At 49.1% G+C, this 26,811-nt stretch overlaps 1 protein-coding gene across 2 annotated transcripts in view; it reads right to left on the bottom strand.

Annotated features, from left to right (window-relative positions):
* DAAM1 (dishevelled associated activator of morphogenesis 1) overlaps positions 1–26,811 on the bottom strand; it is a 97,036-nt gene that overhangs the window by 67,641 nt on the left and 2,584 nt on the right. For both annotated transcript variants that reach the window (XM_071426204.1, XM_071426205.1), the window contains exon 2: positions 8,808–8,906. The gene's annotated coding sequence lies outside the window, so the exon portion shown is untranslated. The remainder of the gene's footprint in view (positions 1–8,807; positions 8,907–26,811) is intronic.

Raw genomic sequence — 26,811 nt, 5'->3', positions numbered from 1 at the left:
AAATGGAGAAAGAAAAGAGGAAACAAAGAGAGGAAGAAAAAAACCCCCAACACTGCAAAGAATTCTGGTGTTGGTGGAAACCAGGCCTGGAAAGAAGCATTGTCACCTACCAGTAAAAGCCAGGCTGATATGCAAACATTTGGCAGCTCACCAAGAACACACTGGATGTCAAATCCTGTTTGCACCCCATCACAGCCCTGCAGGGAAGTGCTGGTGGCTGCTCTTTCCTTCCAGGGTCTCTCCCTTCCCCCTGAGACAAGGTGATGAAATGATCCCACACCCACAGAGGACCCACATACCAGCAGCACCATGTCACACACATCTTTGATGAAAAATCCTTTCCTTAGGATTTTTATCTCCTGAGAAGCTGAGAGGCCTCAGGGACAAAATGTAACCAATGGTTATCTGCTGCTGTGGAATGCAACAGGTGCATCTGGGATTGGCCCATGTTGGATGTTTGTAATTAATGGCCAATCACAGCTCAGCTGGCTCGGACAGAGAGCCCGACCACAAACTTTTGTTATCATTCTTTCTTATTCTATTCTTAGCCAGCCTTCTGATGAAATCTTTTCTTCTATTTTTTAGTGTAGTTTTAATGTAATATACATCATAAAATAATACATCAAGCCTTCTGAAACATGGAGTCAGATCCTCATCTCTTCCCTCATCCTGAGACCCCTGTGACCACGGTCACAGCACCAAGCCCAGCTGGTCACACCACAACCCCCAGACCTCCTCACAGATGCTCTGAGCAGCTCCAGAGCCTGGGTACCGTGTGCCAACCAGGAGCTGCTGCTGGCTTAGGGAGGAAGGGGGTACATCACTGCACCAGGTCCCCAGCAGGACACAGGGACCATGGGAATGTCATCCCAGAGAAAACCACCCCCCTGTTTGCTGGCACACAGCTCTGGCCACAGGAATTTCTGGCCTAATCAGCACCAGGCAAAATGCTTCATTTAACTTCTGAGTTTGTGAAATTTGTTCTGCTCAAACCAGTCCTGGTACCTCCAGGACACGACCCACAACCTCTCACCTGCACCATGCAGCTGCAGCTCAGCTCTGGGCACCAGAAACAGCCCAGGGGCAGGGACACAGGACCCCCCAGTCAGGCCTCTCCTGTCCATCTGCTGCTCACCTGCCAGACTGTGCTTTCCTGAGGTACAGCACGCTGAGGTTTCCAACAACATGGGCCAGCTCCCACCTTCAGCATGCTGAATCCCAGCAGGATGATCTCCCCTGCCAAACTGCACCTGGACTGGCACCCAGCTCCAGCAAAAAGTCAAGACATCCATGTCACAGGCATCTTTTATGAAAAATCTTTTTTTTTTAGGATTTTTCCTCCTGAGAAGCTGAGAAGCCCCAGGAACAAAATGTGCACAATGGTTATCTGCTGCTGTGGAATGCAACAGGTGGATCTTTGATTAGCCTATGTTAGTTGTTTTTAATTAATGGCTAATCACAGTGAGCTAGCTCGGACAGAGAGTCCGAGCCACAAGCCTTTGTTATCATTCTTGCTGATTCTATTCTCAGCCAGCCTTCTAATGAAATCCTTTCTTCTATTCTTTTAGTATAGTTTTAATATAATATATATCATAAAATAATAAATCAAGCCTTCTGAAACATGGAGTCAGATCCTCATCTCTTCCCTCATCCTAAGACCCCTGTGAGCACTGTCACACATCCAAATGCTGCTACCAGTTTCTGAAGACCCTACAAGACAGTGCTGACCCTGTTATGCTACTAAAACTACATTTGGTGGGGTGAGCAGCACTAGAAATACCAACATGAATGGAAATATTTCCTTCTGTGACTCTCAGCAACACAAGCCACTTTTAGAGTGAGGCTGTAGGATGAACTCACATTTATCAGACATCAGAGAATTCACTGAGGTGAACATCCCCCCTGGTAACACCTACATGTCTGCACAGGGACCTGCAGTGTGGGCTCTCTGCTGTCTCATAACATGGCAAATCCAGCTAAAGCACTCTTTATGGCTTGGATGTTCATAACATTTATGTGTGCTCCCTGGTGTCTAGTACAGGCTGAGGTTTCACTGCATCCCTTAATAAAAAGCCTCCCTAACACCCTTCTAACTTGATGGCTGTTTTGACCAAAATTGTAGCAGCCCCACAAATTTGAGATGAAAAACCAAACTGAAAGAAAGGACAAAACCAGGCAAGGGATGTAATGAATTGTCAGTGATGGAAGGAGGAGAAGATGGACAGATGGACTTTAAAGCTTCCCTTCATTAGGAAATTACAATAAAATCACGGGTTAACTTTCAACAATGCATGTTATTTCTGAGCAGAGTGAGGCAGCTGATATTCTGCCACTCAGGCACATGTTTCTCTGTGCTTCATCATTTACTGAATTAATAATCAAATGCTTTGAAAAGAGAAGGAAAAAAACCCCACAGAAACCAGAGGGTGCAGCTCTCAGTGTTCTCATCAGCCTGCTCAAAGACCAAGCCAGATTTACCAGTGCCTGCATTGCTGCCTGCCTGTGCTGGTGTCTGGCTCTCCTTCCAGCACCTCCCCAGCTCACAGCTGCACCTGGAACTGGTCTGGGGGACTTTTTTCCTTGCTCCTGTAGCCAAAACAACCAGCAGGGATGGTTAAACCAGGTGGACAGAGCCCTGTTTCCATGCAGCCTGGCCCGAGGCACAGGAGGAAGAAACTTTGTGAGACTCCTTGCCTGAGGACACAGATGGAGGATCTTATGGAGGAGCCCTTCCCAGCACCAAAGGAGCCATGCAAACAGTATTTACCTGGTCACAGGTACTAAATAGCCCAGCAAAGTCATGCTCACTTGTGAAGCAAGAAAGAAAAACTCACATTCCTGTATTTACAGCCACTGCCACTCCTACAGCAGTGTCCAGGACAGGGTCATTCCCAGTGGTGACTGTGAGGACGTCCCAGTGAAGAGATCCATGGCACAGAGACTCGTGGATAGCTCACCCACAAGTGAAAAAATATTTCCAAGCCTCAGAAGCCACATTGCTGGAGCTGTGGATAACACTCAGGCAGAGAGCATGGCTTGCTTGTGATAAGCCAGGATGACAACCCAGTGGAAATGTAAAAATAATTTAATGAATAAGTATATTTAGATTTATAATCCCACAGCAGCTTTATTTATAGAGATGCCAATCACTTTTACACAGATATAAAACTGGCTGGCAGAATGCCTCAGACTATATCCAGAAACCCATCTGTAACAAATCTAAGCTGTGATATCCCTGCATACACTTGGCCAAACAATAACGCTGATGCCAGTCATCCTCACTTTGAATGTGCAGATGGGCCAAGGGGGGCTTGCCAAGCCTTCCCCACAACCAAAAATGGGTGAATTCTCCTATCACCTACTGGAAACTGGTTGGGGAAAAGACCAGGTGAAGGAAAACCAGTCACCATCTGGGCTGTGGGGATTGCAACACCAACACACTGCTGGCTGGAGAACAAGCCTGCATCCAGCTGGCTGCAGGTGAACCTCTTTCAGAACCTTCCATCACTGAAGTGGGGAGCTAAAAGCAAGGTGAAAAACCCCATGGAGCCCTGCAGCACCTTTAAAAGTAGGGGCATTAAAGTAGGGCTCTTGGGTATGTTTTCTTTTTTTTTTTTTTGACTCATCGTTCAAGACACAAGATGCAGGAGAAATTAACTGAAAGTCATCACTTGGCTCAGTCTCAAAGCAGATGAGGATTTCTGGTGATCCTTGCCCAGGATCTTACAACTTTATCTAAGCCTGCAGATGTCAAGGGGAGAGGCTGCTGTGGATTTCCACAGGGCTGGTGACCACCTGGAAAACTGAAAAGTCACAACTAATTCACAAGAAACAAAGAAAAACCTGCTTTTTGTCCCAGTGGGACTTCTTGTCTCAGAAATGGGGCAAAACAGAGATGGCTCCATGTCAAATACAGACTGTGGGTAACTGCAATTCATCCATATGGGTTTCAGTATATTGGCAAATGCCAAGGTGGAAAAGGTTACTCTGGAATATTACTTTGAATAGCTCTGGGAACAAACCCAGCATTAATTTTCAACACTTATTCAGCAAATGATTTGAATAAACTGAGGAAGGCTCGTGCACACATACTGACAGCATTATTTGGTAGATTTTTGCCTCTGCTCCTGAGACAATTTATGACAAAACAACTCCCAGCAAAGACATTCACTTTCCAGACCAATGAGCGTATTCAACTACCCTTGGGGACAAGGTAACCTCTCAAGATCCCTTCCAGCACAATTTTAGTACCATTTTACACCACAAACTATTTTCACACTGGCATTTGCTCTGATTTATCCCTGGAAATAAGTTTGTCTAGAAGAAAAACTGATGGAAAGAAAAAACCAGAAACCCTAGAGCACTTTTCTCGCTCAAGGACAAAGCAAAGTAAAACAACCAAGCACAGAGCTAAGGCATCCTCGATCCAAATGTTTTCCAAAACATTTCCAAATGTTTCTCAAAGCTTCCAGATGAAGCTTTCATAACTAGGCTGCAACCCCTCCAAAGCCTGGGGCATTGAGCATGGCATCATGGTGTGTGTGCTGCAGCAGAGACACCAAGGAAATAAATGGCTGGTGGTGACTTTGCCAATGACACACCTGCCAAAACACACCCGAGAGCCCTGCACACAGAACACAGAGCTTCAAAGAAAAGCTGCCTCTGCTCTCTCCACAGGGCATATTCCAATGTGATAGAGGAGCTGTGTGGGCTTTCAGGAGGAGTCAGTCCCTCTGCACTGAGCAGCAGTGAGGGCACAGCTCAAGTGTTGTGTCCAGTTCTGGGCCACTGACAACAAGAAGGACATTGAGGTGTCCAGAGAAGGGAAAGGAGCTGGAGAGGGGTCTGGAGAACAAGTCTGATGAGGATCAGCTGGGGGGGCTCAGCCTGGAGAGAAAGGAGACTCAGTGGGGACCTTCTCACTCTGTAACTCCCTGGCAGGAGGGTGCAGCCAGGTGGGGCTCAGGCTCTGCTCCCAGGGAACAGGGACAGGACAAGGGGAAATGGCCTCAAGCTATGTCAGGAGAGGTTCAGGCTGGACATCAGGAAGAATTTCTTCACTGAAAGGTTTGTTAAGCATTGGGACAGAGTGCCCAGGGCAGTGGTGGAGTCACCATCCCTGGAGGTGTTCAAGAAACAACAGCATGTGGCACTCGGTGCTGTGGTTGGGTTGACAAGGTGGTGTTTGATCAAAGACTGGATTCAATGATCTTGGAGGACTTTTCCAACTTTAATGGTTCCCTGAATACATGTGGCCAGATGTCCTCACCTTCTTGGCAGGCTTTTGAGTTTATTCCAAGCAAATTAGGAATGTCCTTCCCTATTATTCTCTTTTGGAATTACAAAAAAAAAATATAAATAATAAAAGAATTCAGTAAAATAATAATAATTAAAAAAAAGTTGAGAACCTACTTTTGGAATGGTAAGGAGAAAAAAATCATACATTTTCTACACTCAAGCTAAAAATGCTGAAGTTCTGTCCGCACACCATCAAAGGTGGATGTTTATGGTTATTACACAGAGAAAACTCAGACAGCTGTGGGAGATGCTGGTCTGAGCAGCTGACCACAGGCACAGCAGCCAAAGGATGAGCACTGAGGTGTCAGCAGGGCTCAGCTGCAGGAACTGACCCCTCTGGGGAGGGGGCACTGGCACACAGCTGGTCCCCATCCTCATCCCACTGCTGACATCCCAAACTCCCATCACAGCAAAGCAGGGTCTGAGCCCTTCAAAGCCCAAAGCTCATCCCCACCTCTTCCAAAATGCTCCTGGACACAATCAAAGCCCCTCCTACCAACTGTACATGGGCTTTGGATTAGACCTTTTGTAGAGTAGGGGGAAAAAAAAAAAAGAGCCTTTCTTGAGGATGATAAAGTCTAGACACTACAATATCTTTTCCAGCTGATGCAGCAAACCCAAGAAGCCCTGCCTTGATCTCGGACTGTCACGATCAAAGCCATCATCCCATTCAGAGCCCTTCTGAAACTTTAGCTTCCAAATGTGCAAGTTATTTTTAAAATCTAAACCAGGCCAAGCCTCTTGTTTGGAGTTTTATGAGGAAAACGGGGTGTGCTCCTCCCAAACCTTCCCCCACCACGTCAGGAAGTGGCTGGTGGGCACATGGTGGAGCAGCAGAGCAGGGAGGGAGCCCCATGTCTGGGGACACCTCAGTGGCCCCTGGTGGCCACGATCCCCTTGCTTGGGGGGACACAGCTGAACCCCCCAAGGTGGCTCTGGTGTGGGGAATATTCCCCATCCTTGACTGAGACAGAGCTTTTTGGAGACCAAACATTGTTTGCATCCCCATCCTCAGGATTTGTTCCTGCCTTTGGCACACTCCCATCACTGAGTGTGTTACTCTAGAGACAAAGAAAAATAAATATCTTGAGATACTTTCATTTTCTACAGAAATTAAATAAAACTAAGCACTATGAATTTCCTTTACCAGGCAGCAGGATGATCAAGTGCACAAATAACACCCAGCTCTGCACCAAGGTACAACCAGGGAAATAAGGTACTCAAAATCATTCTCCAGGCTCTTGGAGCAGTTTTTCAGCTGGCTGAAAGGAAAGAATAAATACACAGGCCTGCAAAAGAACAGGAAAGCCAAAGGGGCATCAACTTCTGCCTTAAGTGGGATGCTCAAGGAGGGATGGTGGAAGACCAGTGAGCTCATCCCAGACCAGCTGGTGCTGTGTGATGAGCACAGAGCTCCTGGCATGCTGTGGCCTCTGTGGGAGAGGGAACCTGTGGTCAGTCCCAATCACCAAAGCTCAGAGTGTTCAGACTGGACAAAAACAAAGGATGGATGGTCTGGAATGATGAGGAGCTTGGAGAGAACTTTGAAAAGCCTTCTGAAAGCAGGTGAGCACCAAGCTTCCCCTCCCACAGCCTAAGGTAGACTTTTGGGGATATTCTTCAGAGATGGGGACAGGAGGTGGCTCACACTGCTGGAAGAAGAGAGCAACACAGAGCATTCACATGATCCAAAGCTATTTAAAAGCCAAATGAGGCTCCCTAGTGAGCACTTAATTTAGCTAAGCAACTTCCAAAGCACCAGGCAAACGAGCCACATCATCTCCTCTTCCTCCCAGCATCCTCTCCACCACTCTGTCACCTCCCTTCCTCTCCATGCTTCCACCAGCTCTGCTCCTCCTCCCCACCTCTCCCGGTGCCCAAACCCAGCAGATCTGTGAAAGGCCCAGTGAAACAGGCAGGAACCCAGGGGTAGGATGGGGATTAGAGAGCTGCCACCCCTCCAGCACCCTCCCCGTGCCTGGAGGGACCGTGCCAGGCAGGAGCACTGGCTGTGCTGCACATCACACATTCCCAGTGCTTCAGGAGGTGTTGTCTGAACTGCCACCAGCTTTCCAGCTGGGCAAACATCAAGGAACAAATCAGGCTGACAGGCTTTCTTAGGAGCATTTCCATCAAGTAGGACTTTTCCCACTCCACACACACCGGAGCAGACAGAGCAAAGGGCACCAGCAACGCGCTGCTGGCTGTGACAGCCTCCACATCGCTCCCAGAGGGGACACAGGGGATTTGCCAGGGGATTTGTCTCTCCAAATTGTTACTCTGGAGCTGGGACAGGATGTGGGATCGTGTCCAGCTTCAGCTCTGCCACAGTAGAGTCTAACACCCCATCACTCGTCTCTACTCTTCCCAACAAACACAGAGAGAATATGGACTTCAACCTCAACCTTCACACAAGCAATTTTCCCTGAAGCCACCAAAGCTCTGCAGATCCCTTTGGTCCCACCTTGTCCCCTCCAGGCCCCTTCCCTTTCATGAGCTTCTCCCAGGAAGAACAAAGCTGCACACATGCATCTCTAAGAAAGGCTAACACAAAGCTACCAGCCTCAAAAAATTATGCTCCCTCTCACACAGGAAAGCAGAGATACTGATGGCAAAGGCTGCTTCTGGATTTAAAAGTATCTAAATCCATCAGGGAAGCAGCATGCACCCCAAACCCTCACTCCCAGGGTTTGCACAGGGGGCATGATAAATGAGGCAGCAAAGGCAGCTGACAAGCCAGCACCTCAGAATCCAACCCAGCTCAGGAAGAAAGAGAAAGCAAACAGAAGAAAGCAAACAGAAGAAAGCAAATTGTCCAGCCCCATACTGCCATCAGAACAGGGCCACTCATCAGCTCTTGGTGACAAACACAAGGGAAAACATCCCACAATTCACTCAGGTTCCAGGCACAAACCAGGGCTGGTTCAGCACCTCACAGCTCTCCCTGTGAGGCTTCCCAGCCATCCCACCCTCCCCTGCAGTGACTTCCTGAGCCCTTCTCATCTGCTGTGATAGAGATGGGAAATGTGTGCATTAACAGACCCCCTCCCCAAACCAAACATGGCAAACAGGCTGAAAAACAGCTAATTCCCAATCCTGCCAAACTTACAGTGGTAACTTATGTCCAGACAGAGCTGTGATTTTTATAAGGGATACCACTGGGTTAAGGAGTCAAAGCCATGACTGTACGAGTGAAAGCAAAAGCCTTTCATTCCTGTAAGGTCTATTTTTTCCCCCCTGCTCCTGAAATGACAGGGAGCAAGACAGCTCTTGCCAGTTTAGCGGGGTGAAGGCTTGGCTGGGAGCAGCCTCATTAAACTGGCTGGGTGTTCAGTGCCAGCCCAAACACTCAGTCCTCTGATCCCCACATGACGGGCTGGGAACCACAGGCAGCTCACAATTAAACCCGTGACAATCAGGAAAAATCCGTACAACCCCCCCCAAGCTGAATCCACCAACACCATCCCCACCCTCCCTGCTTTCATTTATTTATTTATTTGTTTACTTACATAAGCCTCATGGCAGATAACTTGGAGGAAATCGGATGCTTTAATGATTAAGCCACACTTAGGCAGCCCTCTGGGAGATAAATACACCCTTTGGTAACCCTGCAACAGAAACAGAAGGTACAAACAGACAGTAACTAATTATTCTGATTAAATCTTGGAAGACCTGAAATACTCGACTGCAGCAGAACAAAGCCAGTGTGCGCTGCTCGTAAAAAAAATAAATAAAAAAAAAATAATAAGTCACACCCTTTTTTTGAAAGAATTCACCCAAATAAACCTCAAGTGCTTGTGTGCTGTGTTTGTTTGTGTGTTTTGTTTCTTAAGGTCTAGGCAGCTGATAGGAAATCTCTGCCATACCCTGGAGGGATCCCGACGCCTTCAGCTAAAATTAGACTTCAAGGGAAGGGGGAAGGCGGTGTCTCCAACCCACCACGCACTCCAGGAGAGGAGTGTGGGGGTTTTCCCTCCTTTCCCATCGAAACCAAACACAGAGGGCTTTTGGGATGAAAAGAAGTTCAGGAAAAATAAACAAATAAGGTGCACTCTGAAGGAGAAAGGTGGGGACAGCGGGTCTACCCCACTGCTAGGTGTAGGCAGGTGGGGAGGCAGCTGAGTCACCAGGAATGGCAGGATGCAATGGGATGCTCAATGCAGCACTGAGAGGAGCTTGCAAAGCCCACCAGCAGCCCATCCACCATATGGATATGGAGAGAGGCACCTGCTTTACTGGTGCCCAAGACAGCTGTGCCAGGAGCCTGTTACAGCCAATGCTGCAGACCAGGACGAGGGGATGTGCTCAGCAAACATTCCCGTGCTCTCCTTGCCTTGGAGGAAAACCAGAACTCCCCTCCACCCCTCCCCAGCACACTAAATGCCAGTGGAGCTCAGGGGAATATTTAATCTCAAACCTCAGCAATCAATCAGTTCACCCTCATGCATGAGAAAGAGTCACAGCGGTAAGCACCAAATCCCATTTCCATCCAGGATGGTTTAATTATGTACAAAACACTTCCCTTTTAACATAAATCCTGAAGAGATCCAGGCAGCCCCCAGGTTGTGGGTGGGGAAGGACACAGTGATGGGGAAGGGGTGGAAGAAAGGGAGGAGAAGCCATTGTGGCAATTATTTAAAATGACAACTTTCTATGGCTGTTCCACTTGGCACAGCCATTGTTTGACCTTGTGTTTGCTGTCCCAGCAAACACAAGGTCATGTTCATGTTTCAAGCCCAACATGAAGCCCCTACAGCTTCCAGAAGCTGCATCTGCTTCTTTCCAACACACCAGCAAGCATGTGGGAAAGAGGGCATGGAAAATGCAAGATGGGCACACGTGGAATGGACTGCCCAGGCTGTGACACAAACAACAGCAACACAGCCTCTCCACTGGTGCTGCCAGACTTATCCCAAAGCCTGCTCAATTCAAAAGGAGCCTTCCTAGATGGGTCTGAGCAGGTTTGGGATCACTCCCTGCCAACACCTGTTATTTCCAAGTGCAAGAATGGCTGGACCAGCAGGACCATCACACAGCTGCCAGTGCAACAGGCAGGCAGCTGTGAAACACATCCCTCCTTTGCCCAACCAGACCAGTCCTGAGGGGCACAGCTCACAAATGGCCATGTCGACATGTATACATATTGGTTTTAAATATAAACACATGCACAGACTTTTCTAATGTATAGGAACAAAAGAGGGGGCACCCTGCTGAAACCCCATGTGCAGCTCCAGTGCTCTCACAGTGCTGGAGGAAATGAGAAGCAGAGACCAGGCACACACCCGCTTGCCACGGCGTGTTTTGGCTCTGGGAACGTTTCTGGATTCTCCAGCTTGAGCTCTGACCTCCAAGAGATGTAAAATGGTTTCAGAGCTGCTCTGGAGGAGGAGTGGAGGGGGCTCAGCCAGGCAGGTGGAGCAGGATGAGAGTGGGGTGGGATCCAGGTGCTCACAGGGACAGCTGAGCCAGTCTGTGCCCCACCAGTTCAGAAGCTTTCAAAACGCCCATTGTGCACAGGAGGAGGTCAGGAACAACCCCAAACCCCAGTGCACAGCACAAAGCAAGGTCCCCTCATCCATCCATGACCACAGTGCTCAGACAAAGCAAGGGAAACAAGCTCAGGACTCGGGGGAGTTGGAGGTACCTTTGACTTCTCTCTGTGTAGCAGAGCTGTGTTTCTGAACCCTCTTTTTCCAGGCAGATCCAGTGGCAGGCTTTGTAAACACATGTGCATTGCTTCCAAGGGGCTCATAAAAGCAGCTTTTGGAAAGGGGAGGTGGTGCAGAGCAAAGGGAATTTTTCAATTCCTCTTGAGAGGAAACATCACTCAGAGATGTGGCAGGCAAACCTACCTGTAACCCAGATTTCTGCACTGAGGTCTCTTCAAAGGCCAATGATCCCCAGCCCTCCCTGTTTTTTTGGCTTCAATTTCCCCAAGATCTGAAACATCAGGAAATGCTTGGCACAATGGACTAAGCCCCCAAATTCCACACAGAGGGAAACTCTGAACTGAACTCTTCAGCCCACAACAGGAGGTGCACAGTAATTAACAGGGATCAGGCACCCTCAGATGCTGGCAGCATGTTGTTCCCAGAGGATCCAGCTGTACCCTCATCCTCTCCCAAAGAGCAGAATTTGGCAGTGCAATTCAGGACAGAGATACTCTGTGCAGTATCTAGAGCAAATTAAACCTCCCAGGCACAGCAGCAAGCATGGATTTATTGATTCATGGAAAATGTCCTTATAAATCACTTCATTCAGATCAACGGGACGAGACAAAACCAGGACTCTCCCCGGCAGTGAGAGGCTGCACTGCAGTCCTTTCAGTCACACATTCCAGCAGAAATCACTTTTTCAGAGCAGACATTTCTTACATTTCAGACATTCTTACATTTTTTGGGGGACTGGCAGAGTGCAACGCAGGGGCCAGTGCAGATCTGTGTCACATCTCACCTGGTCCCCACCTCTCTGCCCCACAGCAGGCAGAGCCAAAAGATTATTTTTGCAAGGAAAAAAACCTGCTTGACATCATTTTCACAGCTGCAGAAACTCCACCCACACCTGCTTGCTGGCTTACACAGGGCTGTGGCCACCAGGTGGGACGGGACACAGAGGCTGCTGCTCCCAACAGCTTCCCAAACACTGCCCCAGGCACTGCTCTGGGGTCTGCTCACCGTGGGACAGGACTGTCACCCTGCTGAGATGTGGCACAGGTCCGTGAGGATCTCTCCTGCATTATCCTCCTCCATCCCTGTGAAGCTCTCTTGTCACAGACATCTTTTCATGAAAAATATGAAAAATCCTTTCCTTAGGGTTTTTTCCTCCTGAGAAGCTGAGAGGCCTCAGGAACAAAATGTAACCAATGGTTATCTGCTGCTGTGGGATGCAACAGGTGCATCTGGGATTGGTCTCATGTGGTTGTTTCTAATTAATGGCCAATCACAGTTCAGCTGGCTTGGACACAGTGCCCGTGCCACAAACCTTTGTTATCATTCTTGCTGATTCTATTCTTGGCTTAGCCAGCCTTCTGATGAAACTTTTTCTTCTATTCCTTTAGTATAGTTTTAATGTAATATATATCATAAAATAATAAATCAAGCCTTCTGAAACATGGAGTCAACATTCTCGTCTCTTCCCTCATCTGAACACCCCTGTGAACACCATCACACTGTCTCCTCCCTTGGTGAGATGTGGCACAGATCCATTAGGGTCTCTCCTGCATTGTCCTCCTCCAACCCTGTGAAGCTACATTAGGAGTGTTTGCTCTGAAAGTGATTTCTCCTAGAGGATGGGGCTCCCAAACACTGCAGCTTGCTGATCTTATCTGCTTTTTTTGCTACTGATGGCTTAATGTGCTTCCATCAAGCTCAAACTCCCTTCAGGGCTACCTGTGGTCTGCATTCAGGATGCTGAGCCAAGGCTAAGGCCACTTTCTGCAAATGTTTGTTCCAGTAGCTAAATGCAGCTCAAATAGAAATAAATATCCAGAGGTCCCCGTGCCTTGTTCAGGATTGCATGCACCTGGCTTTGGCTTCCAGGCATGGGCTGAAGAGCTGCTGGATGCCATTTTATAGATTCTTGATGAAAAGGCAAGAGGAGCATTCCCATTTCCCAGCACAAAGCATTTCCCCAGCTTTCATGCATGTGCAGCACTTCCCTCCACACTCATCAGCCAAAGCAGGGTCAGGCACTGCCCTTCCAGCAAGGGTTCAGCAGCAGCCCTGCTCCCAGACTGCCTCTTTTGCTAATCACAGCTCAAAAAAGCAGCAGCTGACAGAACCAGAGCACACAGCCTCAAGCTGCACCAAGGGAAATACAGGTGGATATTAGGAAAAAGTTTTTTACAGAAAGAATGATAAAGGTCTGGAATTGTGTGCCTGGGGAGGTGGTGGAGTCCCCATCCCTGGGTGTGTTTAACAAAGCCTGGATGTGGCACTGGGTGCCAGGGTTGAGTTGAGGTGCTGGGGCTGGGTTGGACTCCATGATCTTGAAGGTCTCTTCCACCCTTGTCATCCTGTGAATTCTGTGAAAATGTTATTCCACAGCTCCAAATCACTGCCTGTGCTCCCTGTCCTCCTCATATTACCTCCCAGCTTTGAAAATCAGCACCACTCAGAGCACCAGCTGAGTCACTGGAGGCTGCTGGATGCCTCCAGGATGGCACCCACCATCCAGGAGTGCCTCTGCCTCCTGTGAACTCCCCCGCTGGAAACATTAAAACTACAATTACCTCAGCAGATTAATAACAGCACAGCATCTCTGGCAGCAGTCTGAGGCAGGATGAGCTGAAGTTAGCAGGGCACAGGGGCACACACAGCTGTGTTTGTGATCCCTGCTGATCTCAGGCACCTCCAACCCGCCAGGCTGCCTCACCCCTTCCCCCAAACCCACCCATTTCCCTCGGCACTGATCAGTATTTGGATAAATAAACGTGTCTCATCACATCTACTCACTGAACCCACTGCTGAGGGGGTGCCATTCCCATGTGCACTGGTTTGGGAGAGCCATTAACATTTCATTCTGCAATTTCAGGTGTGATGCGGTCCCTTGGCTCCTCCCAGCCCCAGGGCACAGCTCCTGCCTCCCCAGCATCCTCCTGGCTTATGCAAAGGGCAGGGAGGTGAGATCTCACCTTTCTGAGCTGAAAACTGCCCCAGCATGGAGTGCTGCTCTGCTCCAGAGACACCAGGACAGGAAAGACAAACTGCCTTGCCCACCATGGAGTGCTGCTCTGCTCCAGAGACACCAGGAAGGGAAGGACAAACTGCCTGTCCCACCATGGAGTGGTCTCTGCTCCAGAGACACCAGGACGGGAAGGACAAACTGCCTTGCCCACCATGGAGTGCTGCTCTGCTCCAGAGACACCAGGAAGGGAAGGACAAACTGCCTGTCCCACCATGGAGTGGTCTCTGCTCCAGAGACACCAGGACAGGAAGGACAAACTGCCTTGCCCACCATGGAGTGCTGCCCTGCTCCAGAGACACCAGGAAGGGAAGGAAGGGAAGGACAAACTGCCTGTCCCACCATGGAGTGGTCTCTGCTCCAGAGACACCAGGAAGGGAAGGACAAACTGCCTTGCCCACCATGGAGTGCTGCCCTGCTCCAGAGACACCAGGACAGGAAAGACAAACTGCCTGTCCCACCATGGAGTGCTCTCTGCTCCAGAGACATCAGGAAGGGAAGGACAAACTGCCTTGCCCACCATGGAGTGGTCTCTGCTCCAGAGACACCAGGAAGGGAAGGACAAACTGCCTGTCCCACCATGGAGTGCTGCTCTGCTCCAGAGACACCAGGAAGGGAAGGACAAACTGCCTTGCCCCTGGACAGCAATTCTCTGCTTGCCTGAGCTAACAGACTCAGGCACTGTCACAGAAGACAAGGAGCTGATCTTTCAGTGTGAAGCTGATTTCCCCTAATTTATCTAAAATCTGGGGCAGGCACCAATCTCTTCTCTGTGATAGAACCTGAGGGAAGAGGATGAAGTTGTGTCAGGGGAGGTTCAGGCTGAATGTTAAGGAAAGGTTCTTTCCCCAGAGGGTGGCTGGGCTCTGAACAGGCTGCCCAGGGCAGTGATTACAGCACCAAGCCTGACAGAGCTCAAGGAACATTTGGACAACACTGTCAGGCACATGGTGTGATTCTTGGGATGTCCTGTGCAGGGCCAGAGTTGGACTCAGTGATCCTTAAGGGTCCCTCCCAGCTCAGGACATTCTATGCTTCCATGATAATTTACCTCCCCTCTCCATCTGTAAGCCAAATCAGGGATAAAGCAGGTCAGTGGCTCATTATTTTAGGAATCATGATGAGACTATATATATTTTTTTTAATTAAAAGGAAATTCATTTACTTAAACACTTCAATCAGCTTAATTATCCCAATCCAGGAGTTTGCTGGTGCATCTTTTTGTTTTGTTGCTTTTTAAATAACAGAAGTAATCATCCCAGGGAGGGCAAACATCCATTTCCCATGGAAGTCATCCAGGCTTTTCCTGGCATCCTGGGAGGGAGGAGCAGCAGAGTGTGAAGGGCTGGCACAGAGGTGGATAAGAGGGTTAAATCCAGTTGCTCAGAGATAAGCTGGTTACACACCAGGGCAGCAAACAGGGGAATAGAGGTTTGCCAGCCTCCAGAAAATGCCTGCACAAGGCACTTGCATGGCTGACACTGGGTATTTAACTCAGAAATTGCCAAGAGCAGAGACCCTGAAGCCACATTTCACTCAAGCTCTCCTGCTGATGAACTGCCTTCCTGGCTTCTCTGAAGCCACCAACAGTGAGGGCTGAAAAAATCAAGTGACTCCTGGCTTTGAGGCCAGCATGGCCTCGTGCAGCAGCAGCACATTCTACCTGTTGTTGTGACTTTCTGGTCTTTCAAGGACGCTTATGAGGCCACACACAGAAGAGTCTGAGATGCTGTCACACAGAAGAGTCTGAGATGCTGTCACACAGGACAAACCTCAGGAGATAAAGCAACCAAAGACCCACCCAGCAGCTCTGGCAGAGCTCCTCAAAGGCAGAATGGGGTGCAAACAGGCATCCCCCACCACACAGCTTTTGTGTGTTGTGTGCCTAATCCTAGGAACACGCATTCCCAGGTGGCACCTTTGGACTGACACATTAAATTTCACCACTGGCCTTTGATTTCCTTTTTGCCTTCCAAGACTAAAACTTCTCCCAACTGCTGCTCAAGCTGACCAACAGCTTTTTATTTTCCTTTGCATCCAGAAATACAGAACTGCTGCTTCTGGGAATTATGCAAAGATGGAGAGGGTCCTTTTCTCTGTCCTGAAGCCACCAGCCATGCCCAGGTAGGTGCAGCTCAGCCACCAAACTTCAAAACCTGTCAGACAGCAGAAAGCTTATAGCTATGCTGGAATTCCTTGTGCTTCCAAAACCTGCATCACACGAAACTCTGGAGCTGGAACCCTCCACAGAGATGCCCATCAAGCATCCCACACTTTGGCCCTGGTCCAGATACAGATAAGTAGGACAGAGTTTCAGCCATGGGATGCCCAATCCTGCTCTTCCCCCGGCTCCATCCGGAGGCAGCCACCTGCATCCCGTGTTAGTGTGATTTCCATAATCAAAAAGGGAGTTAGCCTCCATAACCACAACCCAAAGGTATATTTAGCTCAACTGGAAGACAAAGGAGATCATGTCCACCACAGATTAAATTAGCTGAGCCTGCTTACGCCAGGAGCGCCCGTCTGCCATCCACGGCAGCTCCCATGGATCTATTCCCAGCTCCACACTTCAGAGGTCCCCCATGGAGGAACAGACCTGCTCCACAAAAGCTCTGGAAAGCAAAAAGGTGGAAGAATGGGTCCAACAGGTTTCCAAAGCCTTGGGCAGGACAGAGTCTCTCCCAAGGGTTTGTGTCATCTGTCTAGAGCCTGGAGCCATGGCATGGGGTGAGTGCAGGAACCCACATGGGGCTGCACCTCCTTCAGCCCACAGTGAGGAAGAGGATGACAGGGAACCCCGGGGTACCCTCTGAAACCACCCCAGAGCCCAGCTCCAGTGTGTCCCCTGCAGCCCAGCACAGCACAGGAGGGTGAGGACATTTCCCTCATGATCTGCAGGCCCTTTCCTTCAGACCTGCCTCCCAGGAAAAGATTCATTTCTCCTGCCTCATTTCCATGGATATAATTTCATCCCCCACCTCCTGTGCTGCACTCTCACGCAACTCAAAGACGCAGCCAAAGCCGTGGTTATTTTTACATTTTCCTCCCAGGAGATGGTATCTCCACAGGGCAGGGCTGCCATGCCTCATCAGATCACTGCACCAAACTGCCTCAGCCCCACGACAGCAGGATGAAGTCGGGGGGACACTCTGCCACCAGGTATTTTTCTGTCTCACTGGCATCAAAACTCAGCAGCCTTTTAGTCAAGAGCATCCCAAAAAAGCAAAACAGCACCAGTCCTGGAGGTTGTTCCAGTTCCTCTCTCCATAACTCCCACCCAAGCACTGAAACCATCTTCCAGCCATCCCAGTTTTAGATTTTCCTGAGGCTTTTGCAGTTGTCATGGAACCCTGGAAGGCACTTGCTTCATCCACACCCAGATCTTTGTGGATTCAGGATTCCCAAATTTCCCCATCACAGAAAGTGACTGGGTTTGGCCATGCCATGATGTCAAGGTCCACAACAAAACCTCCTTCATGTGGCACATGGACTTCAGCACAGCATTCCATGTCTTTAGACCCACATCTCTTATTGGGCACTTTTACACTGGGAAAAGAAAAAAAGCAGCACTTCCATGAATAACCCAAGAGCTTTTGGAATTTAGGGAGTGGGGAGATGGAGAGCAAAATTCTAGGCATGCAGGGGAAAGCTGGTTTGTGCTTTTTGTGCTTTCCTGTCCCTAGGAGAGTTCCAAGGGTGGTCTGCAGCATGTTACAGCACATCTGCAGCACCTACACCCTGCAAGTTCACCCAGTGTTTTTCTTTCCCCTTTTCTCTGAGATCACTCTTGCCATCATTTGTCCCCTGACAGCGAGGCCAGGCATGCAGGGAAGGGAGGCATCACCTGTGCATGGCTTATCTGTAGGTACTTTACAAATAAAAGTGACCATAATGAACATTCACACCTGGAAGAAATCCCAATGCCCTTCCCCCTCCTACACCTCCCGAAGCAGAGCACAGATCCAGCTGCTCTGCAACCTTATCTTGATGCAGAAACAGTCTGGGACAGAGATAGAAGGGCTCCCTGAAGGCACAGCTTATTAAAGGCATCTTTCCTTAATCAGCTCTCTTCAAAAACACCGCACTGGAGCGCCGTTCCCGGACTGGTTTTCATCACAGCAGCACCAAACACCCCCACCAGCCTGGCAAGGCCGTGTGTCCCCCTGGAAAGCCAAAGGGTTTTTCCAGGCTAAAAAGCAACTTCAGACCAGACAGATACACCCAAGCCAAGGCACTTTGGGGGACCTGCAGCTGGAAGTCACAAGGAGCTCCCAAATACCCCCCAGGGATGTCACAGCAATGGGGGCCAGCACAGCAATGAAGTCCACGGGATGCTCCCTTTTATCCAGCAGCTTTTCCCACCAACCCCACTCCTGCTACCACAGGGGATTGCACACTTGCAGTCAAGCCCTGCTAATCCCAGGTTTCAAGAACCAGAGCTACAAAACAACCACACAAAGAGGCAGCAGCTCGCACGCATCCCGGGAACCTCCCTGCAGCCAACGCCTCTGTGTTTATCCAACACTCCATCTCCACTCGTTCAGCTGTTTCCATCCCACCCTGCTATTAATGGATGCAGAAGGAGGTTGGGAGAGGCGTTGGACAAAAATCTCATTTAGAGATCAAGACAAGCTTAATTGGTTTCTAGCCAGACCTGCACAAAGATGGGTTACTCCACAAATACAGTTGCTAATCTGCCCATTATACTCCCTAAGCTCCCACCCACAAAGAAAAAGAAAATAAAGCAAAGATGCACAAAGGAATGCAGGATTTTGAGCGTGTTACTTCCAGCTAGGAACACATCACGAGTGGTTGAATTCTACAAGAACAAGCCCTTTGCTTTTCTTTGAAGGAAAAGGATAACCAAGCAGTAAACAAACAACAAAAAGACCTAACATAGATTTAATCTGCATTTTTCACAGGCAATCCCCAGCTATTCTTGAAGAGCATTTCCAGCAGCTATTGTTTCTGTGGGCAGGGGAAAAGCTTACACGGCCAAGGAGACGTCATGTCACAAGTGACAGAGTAGAAAGGATGGGGAACCTCGTGATTAAAAAGCACAGGACTGAAACCCTGGAGAGCTGAATTCACTTCCGAACTTGGCTGTAAAAAATAAAATAAAATTAAATTCGCGAATTTCCTGTGTGATCACATCCTAGATGATTTATTCAAAACCTGGTGTTGAAAAGCCAAGGGAGGGGGAAGGAAGCAGGAGGAGGAAGGGGAAGACACGGTCCTGTGGGCTTTTAATAAGCTTGGGGTTAGGGCAGCACTGGCAAGCTGAATACAGAACATCCATCTGTATTGGGCACTGCATGACCTGGAGCTGCTGCTGGGAAAGCACTGAGCATCCCACAAGCTCAGGTGAGAGCCTGCCCTGCTGCTCTGCCCATGGGCTCACATCCCACAGGCTTCTGTAACGCTGCACTCCCAACACAAACACAGCCACGCGCAAAATGGAAAGGCTGGGGATGGTTTCCCCTCCTGGAAAATTCAGAGAATTTAGAATTTAGAACCAAGAACATAAAGCTGTTCCCTGAACACAGCGTGTTATAAATCAGACACAGCCCAGCCCCAGCAGCACAGGTAGAGAGAGGCAGGTGATGAAAGGGTCCTTTGGTTACATCCTTCTCCCCTCGTGCAGCAGCCCAGGACTCCCAGCTCCAGCAGAGAAGGGCTGTTTATTTTCCTGAAAGGCAGCCAGCTCTGCTAGGTGGGAAGCCTTGCACCCATGGGAGAGCTGAGCTGCGGTGGCAGCACAGAGCCAAAAACAAGGCCAGCACCACAAAGGATGGGGGTCCTGTGCTTGGGACCTTTACAGAAACATCCCCTGAGCTCCAGAGCACCTCTGCAGGGCAAGTTCAGAATAGTGCAGAGAGACAGAGAGGGGTTTTTCCAAGACCTTCAGCCACAATGGGTGAGCACAAATCCAAGGCTTGGTGCAAACAGCAGCCCAGTCTCTGACATTGGATAAGAGCTTCCAGGCACAGAGATATGGGGTTGGTGCTGTCCCAAAATGCTGCTGTGGGAAACTCAGGGTGAACAGATTCAAGCTTTTCCTTTCAGCAGCGAGACAAGCTGTAATTAGCAGCACTGAGTCCGACCCAGAGGCTGGATAAGGACATTCCCGTGACATATCTGACAAGGCGACTGCTGGATATGTTTTCCTTGGCTTTTTTCCTCCCTGGAAAAATGAGCACCCATTTTTCACAGGTCTCTTTTCCCCCTACTCTGTGTTGCCTGCAGTCAGTTTCCCAGAGTAAGGGCATACATTTCAGAGCACACTGTCACAGCCCATTACCACAGCTGGAGCTCGGGTCTTGCCTTCCCCAAGGGATGGGTCCCTCCTTAATTATCCCACACCTCACAGCATACTGGGGATGCCAGACCCCAAAGACACAGTCTGTTTGACTTTTCAAAATGAAAAACACAGTCCAAACCACAAGGCAAAGGTAAAATAAAAACTTGAACATGAGGCAACTGAGCTACAGCTGCAAGACACATCCTCACCACTGTCTCACACGTCTGTCACCTAGCTCAGCCTCATCCCCAGAGCAAAACCAACAAAGCCTCCTGTGGTGCAACTACAAGCAACCCTTTGGAAATCAATTCAGAGAATTTTGAGGCTAAAGTCCCTCTTTACTGTCTTTTTCTCATGATGAAAGCTGTCACACTATAGAATGGCTTCAAAAGCATGGATGTAAGGTAAATCCTAGCGTGCCAGTAAAGGAATGGCACAATTTCATGACTAGGTAACCCAAATCACAGCCTGTCACACATCACTGCAGTTTGAACACAGCTATGACCACCACTGCATCAATTAAGAACTGACAAATTTTGCTGAACCTGCTAAGTGGAAGAGCAGCATTTAATACATAAGTAAATGGGGAAAAAATGAGCACAAAGGCTCAATTCCAGCCCCAGCCCCAAAAGCAGAACTGACTGCAGGGATTACAATATTTAGCATGCTCCAAAAATTTTCCTCAACATCTTTCTGCTCCATGTGATGGACAGGGATTTCTCATGCCTCTAGAGCCACCAGCTACTTCACATGCAATTCACCAGCAGCACTCTCCATGGAAAAATAGATGGAGCTCATAAATGGATCCAGGTGGTCCCCAAAAAGGTTCCAGTCTCTTTGCAGGGTGTCTCCAAAACGCTGGGACAAGGAGATGAGGTCTGAAAACCAATCTCCCAGACCTGGAGAGAGCTTTGGTAAGCAAATGGCTTGCGTAAAGTTTCTGTCAGAACACCCATTTGAAGCGCTGGCACTGTAAACAAGGTTGCTCCAGAGGCACCTGGGATTAGCACTGTTCAAACAGTCCTTGGCATGACTTACCAGAGAGCCCAGGAACAGATTTGCAAGTTCAGCTTTTCTCCTGCCTGACACTCGCCCAGCACCTCGGAACAACCAGAGCTCCAACAGCCTTAACCCTGCTGTCTCCTACATGGAGTTAGAGACAGGGATGGGCATGGCAGGAGCCCTGTGCTTGCTCACAGGACTTAGTGGAAGAAGAAAACCCAAGGAGGCAGCACCGTGGGGCTGCTTTCTTCCTGTGTTGCAGGATGAGATCCAACACCCAGCTGGGCTCACGAGTGTCCCCCTGCAGAAGCACAGAGGCTGAAAGCAATGCATGGGATATGCAGGGGGAATGGTGCCAAGCCAGACAGGGCAGCTGAAAAACACCAGGCACCCAAAGGCTCACCCTGGTATCAAGGCACAGAGCAGCCTCTCTTCCCTGCACTGAGCACACAAGCCAGGACACTCCTCGTGCCTCGGGGGCACAGGGAAGGAAACCTCAGCCCATGGAGCGCCCCTGGCATGCGATCCCTGTGGAAGCCAGGCACGACAAGGGCACCCACCTTCCCTGACACATCTCCCCACCCTCAGCCCTGTGGTTTCCAGGAGCAGCAGCATGAAACAACAGGAACATGAAGGATGACTGCAGTCACGGCAGGGAAGGCTCTGCACAAACAGATTTACAGCGGCTTCCATCCACACAAGCATCCTTGAAGGAAACAGCTGCACCGGACCACAGCTGACACAGACTCTCCAGGATGGGACATGAGTTCACAGCTCCTCTAAGCACCATTCATGAAGTTGATGCTGAGGCCAAGCAAAGAACAAGCACTCAAAAAAACAAAAACAAAAAAAAAACCCAAAAAAACCAACCAACCAAAAAAAAAAAAAAAAACAACACCAGAAAAATGACAACCCAAAAAAATAAAATCACCTAAATCACCTCATGGCTAGGTAAAAGTCAGAAGTCAGATGGATGTGCAGCTCCAGAAAGCCACCTCAGAAAGGTCTGGAGAAAAGAAAAAAACTCAGGAGCAGCAGCAGGGCAGACCCACCAAGGACTGAACTCCATGTCACATAACACATCACAGACAGAAAACATCTTCCTGTGCTGCCTCCATGGCCATGCCACAGCAAACAATTAATCTGGCTCGTTTGGGGTGGGGGAAATGGTCTCTGGACTGTTCCTCCATCGCCCTCCTCCTCCCTACTGGTGCTGGGAGGAAAGCCTGCCAACAGAATTTGCCTGTAACAGGCACCAAGCTGCTAGAAAATCACCTGAGCAGCATAAAACATCTTTCCACACCCCCCTGTAACACAATGCACTCTCCTTCTCACACCTCAGACCTGAGTGGCTGCAGGTCCCACCCCTGAATGATGCCCCTCTACATCCCCCATTTACATACTCCAGGGTTTTTTTTTTTAATTTTAATGAAATAAACTAAATTTATTTTTAAATAAAATAAATGTATTTTAAAATAATTTTTTAAAAATTAAATTTAATTTCTTAATTAAAAGTTTTAAAATCTCCTCCCAGCCCAAGTGGTGCAAAGCTGGCTCCCAGGTGCAGAGCACAGCCCCAGCTGCCCTGCCCTGCAGCCTCAGTGTATGGACAGTTGTGTTCCTGCCCAAAAACAGCGTGAGGACTTCCCTGCTTGGTGACAGTCTGCCCTCAGATGCTCGACCCTACAACCTCTGAGGATGCTCTGCTCACTAGAAGGGGAGACAAACTGATCCTCACTCCTGCAAAGCATCAGAGGAGCCCACACCCTGCAGAGCCCTCCCCAAAAGCTGCCAAGCTCTGTAGCTCAGTTTTGCATCTTGGTACAGAGCCCAGCTGCTGGTGTTTCACACACCACCCCCCAGAGCCTGCCTCTGAATGGCACAATTCTGAATTGCTTCCTCCTGCCATGCTGCCCCAAGGCAGGATCTGCCAGCAGCCCTGCCCATCGCCAGGGGAACGGGATGAAAGCCCCAGGAAAAAGAGGAGCAGCAGGGAGCAAGGAACACCAGGAGAGATCCCACTGTGCTCTCCCAGGGATGGGCACAGGTCAGGTGGATTAACTGGGTCCTTCCCCTCTCTTTATCTCACCATCTCTGGCTGTTGCCAAGTTGTTTTGAGCTTTGGCATGGCTGCTTTCCACGCAGGGCCTGCACAAAAGCGACGAGGAGCCTCAGTGCAGAATTCCTGGCAGCAATCCAAACCCAGAGGTCGGTAATTGGGTCACTGGGTTCAGCTTCCGAAAACCATTCCTTCAGGAGGTGTGGTAAACACAGGCACAGTCACAGACAGAGCTGGACACTCCTGCAGCTCCTCCACCACACCCTCCACACCTTATTTCATTATCCTCTCATAAAGCACTCGGTGGCAGAGGGACGGGGCAGCCTGGACAGGGAGAGCCCAGACTTCAGGAGGGAGCCATGATTCAGGTAAGCAGCACGTAGCTGAAAGCACATCATCGCTATGCAGTGCTCAGCCCCAGGAATGCAGAAGGGAAACATGAAGCCACTTGTCTGGCACGGCAAATAATCCTTCAATCATCCAGCAGCCAGGCCCTGCCCGGAGCTCTGGCTTGGGAAAGAGAGGAGAGGATGTCTCCAGCCATCAGCTCTCACCAACCGCGCCACCAGGCGCTGCTGCGCCTCCTCCCAGCCTGCAAGTGAGCTCCAAACAGAAAATAACAATCCAAGCAAGTGGCAGGTACTGGGGAAAGAGAAGAGGTTTGAAGAGCAACCTTAGAAGAGCTTTGAAGAGCAACATTGCTTTGAAAAGCAACATTAGCACCTATCAGCACTGGCATGGTGAGCAGCTAGCTGGTGTTGCTGATTCCCCGACTTCTGGGACTCTGGCTGGGCCCTCCCAGGGGCGCCCCTGTTGGGGAAGACCCTCCTGGAGTGTCAGGCAAAAGAGACCCACTGGATTTTTTCAGTCTTCAGGTTCTTGATTATTATTATCTTATCTAGAGTTTTGCACGCTGTCCACACCAGGCTCGGCGTGCTGGAAAAGCACCACAAAAATGGCCAACAATCTCTTGTTACGAGGTATTTTAAAGCTAAACTATCCAATTAGGAACCTTGATTATTCCCCTTTATCCTTGATTTTTTCCCCTTTTAACCCAATAACTGATCCCCAAAAGCCTGCAATGCAGACTTTTCCACCCAATTACAAAATGCCACCCAAACCCATGAAGAAGAAGGAAGAAGAAGCATGAAGAAGAAGCCCAGGATGACACCCTGTGCCCTCCATCTTGCTTCCATCCACAACATACTAAAAATGCCAAACCCTAAATTTCCCACCTAAGTGATACACCTACACTACTCTCTACAATCTACTTCACACTTTAGTGGATTCAACTCTATTCTGCAGTTTGGGAAACTTTATCCATGAATGAGGATCAAAGTCAGTGTTTCCCTGGGGGTCAGGGCACCCCAGAGCAGACAGGGAAATATTCCCAGTGCCCTGGGTTTCCACAAGCTGGTGGGTAAGAACACCCCTGTCCAACACCACCCTTCCAATGGGCCACGGCAATGTTTTGCCTCTCAAGGCAACTCAGCCATGAGGAGAAGAACAGGGAGAAACCTTCTGAGTCATGGTCACACTGAGTCACCAGTGAGTGTCTCTAGGCTGGGCCATCCCATCCAGTTTGGCTGACTCAGGAAGGGACCATGAGCAGCCTCGTCTCCCAGGTGTTCCAGGCAGCACAAACATTCACCATGTCACACATTTACAATAAACTGCCCCCAAAAGGCTGGGGGTGAACACAGGAGGGAGCATGAACAGGATGGGGTAATCAGAGACTCATGTGAGGGCACAGAGGTTGCTCCAGACCTGGGAACAGCATGGGACAGATGCCCTTGGGAATGACCCCACCCAACCCCACCATGAGGAAAACACAGGCCAGATGTTCAGACAACTTCAGGCATTAATTTGGTTAATTTGCTATAATTCAGGTGGCTGGTGTTCAGGCCACACCAATCACGAAACAAAGTGCTGTCAGCTCAGATCCTGAAACTCTTCAGTCAACTAACCACGTCCTTACAGTGTGCCAGGGCTGTTTCTCTCATTTCCATCTCCTTTGGTTTTCTTCTCAGTGGCCGCAAAGATCTGAAAGCTTTATGACTCACTGAGCTGAGATTTTCTGTGCTACCCCAGAACTCCTGGTTCCTCAGTGAATGCCAGAATGTTATGACATGCCACAAGGACAGAAGATACCAAGTGCAAATGGTCTCCTGAGAGGGCAGGAGACCATTTGCACTTGGTATCTTCAGCACAGCTTTTCTCCCAATTAAGGAAGAAAGAAAAGAAGAATCAAAGGCAAACAGCAAATTACAACATGTATCTGGCAAGGGGCTGTGGAGCCTCTAATTTTGCGTTAAATAGAAAGTTAGAAATCATAGAATCACAGAATGGTTTGGGTTGGAATGGACCCTAAAGACCATCTGGTTCCAACGCCCTTCCCCTAGTTTAGGTTGCTCAAAGAACATGTCATGAAGGATGAGGGAACTAATGCAATACTCAGAAGAGCTTCAGCTGGAATATTTAATGACTTTCCAACCCTTAACTAGCTGTTTCTCTCATCCCCTAGTATGCTAAATACACAGAGCGAGTAAATCTATGTGACTTAGCATCTAAATTAACCAACACACAAGTCAGGATCAGACATTCAGTATTTCTGCCCCAATTCATGGCCCTTTGCTCAGATCAGCTCCTTTTTTTTCCAGCATAGCACTGACATCTGTTGTGTTGCATGAGTGAAAAGTACATATATGATTAAGAGAGGGGGGGAAAAAAGAGAGAGGGGGGAAAAAATCAATGTGGACATGACTTAAATTTTACAGCATTTGGCTGCCACGACTTGCAAATAAACAGCTGTCCCAGCAGGTCCATGCAAGCTTAACAGCACAGCAGTAAAACACAAGGTTTTTCTTCCCCTTTAAAAGGGTTTTGCTTATATAAAAAAGTATATTTTTATAAGAAAATAAATTGCAGGTTGAAGAATCATAGTTAGGTCACACTCAATTCCAGCAGAACAAGCACATCCTGCTTCACATGGCCTCACCAGTCACTCCACAGCAGTGGCAGCTTTCTGAAGCCGAGTTAAGATATTTAATTACCAGCATCAAGTCAGAAACCAAAGCGTCCAACAAAATCCTCATTTGTGAGCGAAGGCTGCAGAAATGTCGCTGAGCAGGCTTTGGCAATCTCCAAAGCTGACAGCTGGATGCCCTGGCTTATCGACTGCTAGAGCACAGGCGGAAAAAAGCTCTGAATACTTGCAGTGCCGAGCAAGCCTTCAAGGCAGCCCTGCCAGCCTCTTAAAAAGACTCACAGAAATAGGCTGGCTTCATTTATTAATACTTCAGAGATAAAAGTGGCCGTGTAGGAGCAGCTCGGTGGGTGTCTGTGCAGGAGGAGGATGGGCAGACCACTCACTCTGGGTGGGGCATCTGTCAGGGTCCCCACGCAGCCCGTTCAGGTTATAAATGCACCAATGTGCAACCTGGGCTGCTCCAAGTGCACCATCAGCTTT

This window comes from Agelaius tricolor, unplaced genomic scaffold (genome assembly GCF_023055355.1).
Source record: "Agelaius tricolor isolate 1412-34295 unplaced genomic scaffold, bAgeTri1.0.p SCAF_5, whole genome shotgun sequence".
NCBI classification, from domain to species: domain Eukaryota; kingdom Metazoa; phylum Chordata; class Aves; order Passeriformes; family Icteridae; genus Agelaius; species Agelaius tricolor.
The sequence above is the reverse complement of the archived record's forward strand: the minus strand, read 5'-3'. Positions and strand labels throughout refer to the sequence as shown.